The sequence below is a fragment of the Chelmon rostratus genome, chromosome 13 (assembly GCF_017976325.1).
Source record: "Chelmon rostratus isolate fCheRos1 chromosome 13, fCheRos1.pri, whole genome shotgun sequence".
In the NCBI taxonomy this organism is placed as follows: Eukaryota; Metazoa; Chordata; class Actinopteri; order Chaetodontiformes; family Chaetodontidae; genus Chelmon; species Chelmon rostratus.
Window position 1 is genome coordinate 24660420 of NC_055670.1, and position 8473 is coordinate 24668892.

Below are 8473 nucleotides of genomic sequence, written 5' to 3' on the forward strand. Positions count from 1 at the left end.
ATTATGTAGTGGAAATGCCAGCTAGAACTACAGTTTGAATAACTGAGTACAGATGAGAGACAGTGGAATGACTGGGCTTAAAAATAAAAGCCCTCTACAGTAGAATCTACCTGCACAACCTTGCAAACCGCTATTTTAGCGTATTTGTTGTCCTTAATCACAAAGGCCTGGGATCCCTTAAAAGAGCTCAGCACTGAGATAATCTTCATAGCATCATAAATCATTGGAACAAAGAGGATGCTGGTGCCATAATGCATTTCAGAGAGGCCAACCACAGCACGAAAGGCTCTGGGGTCAGTTACCTTTAACTGCTGCAAGAGTCCCAGCTGGTGACTTGACTTTAATACGAGTCCTGACCATCTCACAAGTATCATATATTCCCCCTGCTTTTCCCCGGGGCCTGAGGCAGGGAAGGGGGTCTGATGAAGCAAAAAAAAAATCAGCCCAGACAAAACACAGATTGTCTCCTTCCATACAATGCACAATGGTACGCTTGCCAAATCAAGTTCCTCTTTTTAGCACACACAGCAGGTCTGTGTATGATGGTAAACCACTGCGGCGCTGTATGAAGGACGGACCAAGTGTTGCATATATCCTCGCCATAATGCCAGCATGTGGGATGCTGATGTCTATTTTAAGGAACTGCTGCTTCCCTCATTCTCTGTCATCTTCTTGTACCATCTGAAACCACTGGATTTTGGTTAAACTACATCTAAAAATGTACAGAAAAGTAGCTCATCACTGTCGACACAAAGGTCTTTAACTGATGCCTGATAAACGGTGGGAAACGCAGTCGAGGGCAGAGCCGCGAGACTGAACCGAAACAGAAAAACTAAAACACCGAGCTGAACAAAAACAGAGCCGACCCCTTTCACTTTACACACAATCCATTGTTCAAACAAAAATACTGCTTTAGTCCAGTTTCCTTTTTTTGTTTGCGTGCTTACTTTTAGTCTACAGTGGGAACCGCTGGATGCCACAGACAGGACAGGAAGTCGGAAAGCAACACGTTTTTGGTTTTGGTGTTTTCGCTGGTTTTGATGACTTCAAGAGAATTGTTAATAGAAAGGCCAGACTTTGCATTTTTAAACGTATTGAAAGAAAGATTATACTGGAGAGGTTATGGGCAGCACCTGAAGCGCAGTGGAGGTTCCCTCCTTCTGCCTCAGTCACCCTCACAGTGATCACAGTTTTGAAAGGCTTCCCCTGTTATTCTGCACTGAAAACGAAAATATTCTTTTCCACGGAAATCTGACTTTCAGTCAACGACAAAGCTGAACATCAGTCCCACTGCGATCTGCCCTTGCAGCATTTTAAATGTGCATCATCACCTCATGCGCCTTGAACATGTCTCAGCTGATAATCACTACAACAAGACCACATAATCATACACCGTTTTACAATCCTGTAGCCATAAAATTGCAAAACACACACACACACAGGTTATGAAAAGCACATCTGTAAGCATCTGTGTGCTTATTGGATGCAATGTGTGTGTGCATCTCTGGCATCATGTGCCCGATGGATACAGCAAAGCTTTACCACGAATGCAAAAATCAAACTGTGGACTCACCTGATGCTTCCTGCTGTAGTGTGATGCTCTCTGGTACTGCTGACGGTGTCTCTCCCTTCACTGTCACCACTGCAAGAAATTAAGTAAGTAATGAGTAAAGTATTTCACATGAGAGCCACAAAATAAAACTGACAGAGCACTAATGTGTTTGATCAGGCTGTGAAGTAATTTAGTTCAACCTTTTCAGATCTTCACTCGCGGCATCATTAATTTTAACACTGACAACTGTGAATGCATGAACGCAAACCTGATGGTCACTGTGACGGATTGCACAAGTTGAGTAAGTTTCAAGAACCTGCTAACTGACTTTCATGCTGTTTGAAAATGAATGGAAACCAGCGGCTGCCTGGAACGGCAGCACAAACACAGCCAATCTGAACATTTCAAACTGTATGGCATGCACCGGGACATGGGTTGCCAAGAAAAATAAAACCTGCAATCACACTAGTGTGGTCGTACGGGTGTGGGACGACACGCACATACGCACACAGACAAGCACACATGCACGCATGCCAAACTTAAGTTAAACAATGCTCACAATTATTCTCAGTCTAAAATGATTTATTTTAGCTTATTTGTGTGAGGAGTCGTATGTAGTGCAACACTTAATCAGCTATACATACATATCATGTGCCAGTAAATTTAAAAATTCATTTTTGTTTAACTTCTAACAAAACAATCTGGTGCTGTGATTGGGTTAAAAATGCGAGGAATTGTTTGATAATGCATAATAATTAGACACCTTTCTGCTGCTAATTTGGAATTTTTCCATGTTCAGCTAAAATACAACATGGGAACATTATTTTGTCAACCACCTGTACAACCATGGCTATCCTGCTGATACTGTGTGTGTGTGTGGTTATGCAGCTGATACAAAACACCGCTGTCTCTTTGCACATCAAAATATTCACTCATTAAAACAAGAAAGCCTAATGTAAGGCCTGATCCTCCATAGACGAGTATCACACATGTATTCTGTCCTTAGTTGCATCTTTCCCAAATGACCGGAGCAAAGCCACTCACCACTCGGCTTTTAGTGTAACTCAGGTACGGTGCTAAAGTCCTCGCTGCTTTTAGCACTCCAAAGTGTCAAAACGTCCCATTTTAGGTGACAATGCATTATCACACATCTAATCTCCGGCTACACGGGTGGGGGTGGCTAAGAGCATCGGGATACTCCTGCTAAATGCTCAACAACCCAACATACCTCATAGAACCACCACCCTTGATAGACCTGAATGTGGATCAGAGAACAGTGATCTCAGCGTGAATCACTTGTGCAAAAGCATTTAGTTGTCTGGTTATGGTAAATCCACACCCCTCCACCTTTACATAAACATTGTATATCCAGGAAACCAGTCATTCCAGTGTTTTCTATATGACAGTTCTGGTCCCAATAACTAATTTTGGTCCTGAGGTAGGCTCACCTGACTGTCTAGACCAGGACTTCTCGAGTGCCAATTTCAGGAGCCGGCGTATGATTGAGGGCCACAGAGGAAACTCGTGAAACTCAGTGAGCACCAAATTCTCCACCAAACAGTTTATCCATTTTTCCTGAACAACCATACAACATTTTCTCCATGGTGGCTCTTCCTGTGGGCGGATCCAGGGGTGTTGGCCTCAGCTGAAATCTGATTGGTCTCTGAGGTGCCCCTGTCCTGTCTCTCATCACTTGACCTACCACCCTGACCTCACTACCTTTGTTTTGCTATTTTGTTAACACATGTGTGACTTTTCACATCTTGCGAGGCAGAAAGAAGCTTCTACTTTTGTTAAAAATGAAGAGTCAGACTTTGAAGCCATTGCCTGCAGGGGGCAGCAGCAGGCTGCTTTAACGCAGGTCAGCTGCCATTTTTAAGCTGAACTGAGAGCCTTATCTGTTTTAGTCATGTAAGAAGTTTATGGATGCCGATGTTTGTCTGTTGGACTCTCTTCAGACCACCACTTGGTTCCAGACTGAAATATCTCAACTATTACATGAATTGCCATGAAACTCTGTACAGGCATTCATCACAGAGGATGAATTTACTGACTCTGTTGATCCTCTGGCTCTTCTATCGTGATAGTTTTGGTTTTGAGTGAAATGTTTCAACAACTATTGGATGGATTGCCATAAAATTCTGTGCAGACCTTCATGTCTCCCCCAGGATGAATTGCAATAACTTTAGGGATTTATTAACTTCTCATCAACATGCCAAAATGTGTCCCATAATTTGATTCTAACCAAATCCTTGCAAAACCAACAAAAAATATCAGATATATAAAATCACCCTTAGCTCTTTTTTGCATTTTTGTGACAATTAGCAAATGTTAGCATGCTAGCACGCCAAATAAAAGGATGGTTAACATGGTGAACATTAAAACCTGCTAAACCTGCTAAACATTAGCATTGTACATCCTCACAGAGTTGCTTGCATGGCCGTAGATTCTTGGTCCTTTTAAACACTAAATGTGGCCTCAGCTTGTTCTACAGCCGCAAAGCAGCTTTATGAGTGGATGACAGGAAGATCTCGCTCTGACCTTTCTCCAAGTCCACTGTTTGAACAAAGTCTCAAAGGAGGGAAGGCTTTTTGGTCCTACGCCATTTATCCAGGCTAAAAAATGGACAGGGGTTTAATGAGGATGATAAATGCATAAGAATGTCATGAGGGTTATATAAACACAACACACAATAGCTTTGTAAGGACACGATTTTTTAGAAAATCTTATGTAATTTCAGGAGCAATTCAACTGATTATGCACAGTGCGCCAGACATGAGTTCCCTGCAGTAACAACATAAAAAAAAACGCTTGGAGTTTGCATTCTTCTTATTCATCTCCACAAAGTAAAGCACACTTAACCAGTAATCATGATAATAAGAGCATTTTCCTCCATCAGATTGGCTTTGTTTGCAAGTCCACGCTGCCAGCAGGGCATGAAAGCCCCTGACGGACAGTGTTGATGGAGACGTCATGTGAGCTGGCAGCAGTACAGGGCCCCTGATTGTAAAAGCTGTTCCCTGTGTTCACAGTGAAAAACCTGCTTTGTGCTAAATCAAAAAGCCCTCGCTGGTTTTCTACTCTCCTCTGGCTGCGTATCTCTGTGACAGCGGTTCCAGGAGCCAGACCCTCGCCACCACCACACTTCCCAACCCCAAAACCCCCCACTTCCCCCTCTCAGTTCTGTCCATTAGCAATCCAGAGGGGGAGGATTTGCTGAAAACAAACAACAACAAACAAAAGACCAAAGTGGGGCGAGCAGTGCGGACGGGGGTGTAGAGGGAGAACTTCTGTGTGAAATAATTGCGAGGAACAATTTCAAACAGATGTCTGTTTGGACTTGGCCCTGGGCTCGTGTCCCCGTTAAATATAGTGATTTGATTGGAAAACAAGCAGTGTGAGATGGGCTGGCAGCCAACCGGACCATTCGGGGGCTCTCTAATGACCCCCCAGGGTCGAGGGGTCGTCGGAGTAAGAGCAGATCAGAGAGGATGTGGGGCCGGCGGCCAGGACAGGGCCCATAAATCTAGCCCATTCTCAGAGGAAGCTATCTTTTTTCACTTGCCATCAGAATTAAAATACAATCACAATCGTCACATTGTGCTCCCGCCAGTGTGCAAAGGTTATAATTCAAAGCCAGCAGACAGAGCTGGAAGGTTGGGTTGGGTGGTAGTGGACTTTTGGGAGGAGGGTCAACAGGGTCGTGTATTTTGGGCTCAATGAGAACCACTGCTCAGGGGGTTGTGGGAAACTGTCCCACAAGTCCAAATATTAAACCTTTGATTAGCTGAAAATATTAGTCATAGAAGCAAGTGTGACGGTGCAATCTGTGGCATTCATTCTGACATGAATTTATACCAACGACTCGTATAAATGTTTATTCCGATCCTCTAAACTGAGTTCAAATCACAGCATTGCGATGCATCCATTCATGCATTATGAATGGATGCATTATTGCAGCGGGAACAACATTTGCGAGGACAAAATCTCTGATGGCATAGCTGACCAGGAGTTTTTCTTCCAATTTTCAGCCGGCTCAGCTTCTCACAGATGTGTTAATGTAGGGTGGACAGCTGCATTTTATGGCAGAAGGGCGCAAGATGATCAGGATCGCTTTCATCCCCGCTGACCACTGAGGGAACACACATGCTTCTCAGTTCGTCAAAAATACGAACTTCATCAGGCTGCCAAAGACAGAGCGAGACAGTGAAGACAATTTTTATTTCTGAGCTGCAACAAAGGGCTTAGTCAGGCTGACTGTGAGCTGAGATCAGTGTTTCACAGCTCTGATACGCTCTCTACAGGGGAGGAAGTAATGTGTCAAAACCACTCTGACACACACACACACACACACAGGCCACATTTTCTACTGAGTTCATGTAAAGACTACAAGTAGTAGTACAACAACTGCAGATATCTCAACAGAATGTTCTCCCAAGCTCAGTTCACTTTCTGAAAGTACATGTGCAAAATGAATATCAGGCAGACAGTAGTGTGGGGTTTGTCATCACTGTAAAGATGGAACAAATAGGCCACATGTCACATGTTCAGGATAGGATGTGCTGTTTTATGATTAATACCATGACATGAAAATCAGCTGCAGTATAAATAAGTGGTGGCCATGTGATCATCCACTCATCTGAGAAAAAGCCTGGAAATATATAACTTTTGCTCCTGTCAGCAAATCCCATTAAATAACCAAAACCAGCAGTTAGCCCGTCTCTCAGTTTTTTCAGCTTCCCCAACCTGTCTGTGGGGCTTAGCTCCTCGTCCATTTGTTCCTAAAGCTGAAGAAAACCTTTAAAAAAGACTTTTTTTAGCAAACTACTGAGACAAATTCCATGCTGCTCCGTGTCTGATGGACGTATAAATAAGCAATTTTCTAGACCATGTGCACCAAGAAAGTGATAATATGTCAGTGTTGTGCTTGTAGAATCATACACTGCCCCCAAGAGGCCAAAATGTATTATTGCAGGTTTAAAAACAGCTTACAAATGTATTGTTTCATTTCAAAAGAGGCTCAGTCATTCCCAAAAACATCTGGACGCCGTAGTTTTTACCAAACATTACTCAAACAGCAGGAAACAGTGCATTTGCTGGGGACTATTTCCAGTGGTGGATTAATACACATTTGGTGTGCTAGAGAGTATTTTTGGAAACATGACCATGAATGCGGCAAAGAAGAGAGCTTACCAGACGTCTGCAGCCCGCTGCCTCACCTCTGTGATGGTCGAGACGATGTCGCCTCTTCTGCTACATCGATTTTGATCCTTTTTCTTTAACTGTCCATCGAGAGTCTGACAAACTGTTTGTCACAGAGCCCTCAGTTTCTCACCTGCTGCCATTCCATTCATCTGTTCACCTGCCCAGCCAGTACTTTCCACTCTCACACCCCCTGCCAGCCACACCCACCTGTCCACTCACCTGCTCCTCATTTCCGATCAGTCCAGTATTTAAGCTGCTCTCCCACATGCAGTCTGGGCCATGTTGTTCTTTGCCTGCATGCAAGACTCTCCAGCATTTTTGATCATGTCTGCTCTTCTGTTCCCCAGGAAACACATCAGTCTTCTGTCTCCGACCACGAGTCTCACCCTGCACTTCCTGGTTTGATTGTTTGGCTTCACCAAACATTTCAGGAGATTTTGAATCTGCCTAGAAAGACTGAACTGAGTGATATTTGTGTTCTCACTGGACGCCCTGCAGAGTCTATATATACTGAGAGACTTCTCATTGAAACTAGACGTTGCACAGAGTTGTATCTTAGCTGTCTCTGCCCAGTCTGAAATTAAAGTCTGTATAAGGTTCAAAATACACCTGTTCCACTGTTACTGTAATTTGTAAACTGACTGGATTCATTCACAAACCTTTATCTTTTTTCTTTAACATGTTCTGAAATGAAAATGTGCCTTTTGGAGAGACACAGCAGGATCACATTAACATGCTTGCTTCCGCTTCCCGGCCTGTATATCAAGAAGATGCAGCCCAGTTCTCTGACAGGGATGAGCAGACGCATAACGTCTCACTCAGTCGCTTGGACCTTATTGATCCTCAAGTATGTTTAACAATAACAATTCAGAATATTTGTATGCATTTCAGGTGGTCATCCATGTATCCCTGTCTTCTCCTGAATCTAGACCTATGTTTGGTGTCCCCGGCTCCCTTTCACTACAATATGCTAAAGGTGGGACATGCTAATCACTTGCATGACCTTTGACCCCCTGAAGATGACCCTCTGAAGATTGCTTTCAGCCATGTGTTGCAGTGCCACGTATATTTAGGGCTAACATCTGACTCAGTCCATCTTAAATGACACTGGAGGAAATCACTCACACCAATGACCAAAGTAACTGTTATCGACATAAACCCACCAAACTGAGGCTCGTCAAGGCCTCCACAGATGAAACGGCATGGAGATATTTGGGGTAACTTTGTGAATATCTGAGATAACTATGCTTGCAGATGCTCTAAACATGTCTGGATTGTCATAAAATGCTGCCCTGTGCTGTATGATCATGGCATTTGTGCGATTTTGTTTCACTTAAAGGCAAAGATATTACAACTGAACAGATGTTTGACTTTTTGTGTCTATATGCTGTCTGTCCTCAAATTTAGACATAGAATCTTTTACAGATGTTCGTCACTTGTTGAGCCATCTGCTGCTTTGACATCAGCGCGACACGGACGTGGAAGGTCTCCCGAGGCTGACAACCTGCGCTCAGACAGGCCAGAAAGCAACATACATATTCAGTAAGAGGATCCACACCTCCCTCATCATCGTGACCCACATGGCAACACAGCATCTGCAGCACCCCCACAGGAGCTTTACTGTGCAAGTCTATGTGCAACAGAAAGTGAGAGGCAGAAAAAGGGGGCAGCATTGCCTTGTTGACTATTCAAACCTCAGATGACACGAGTCAGCCT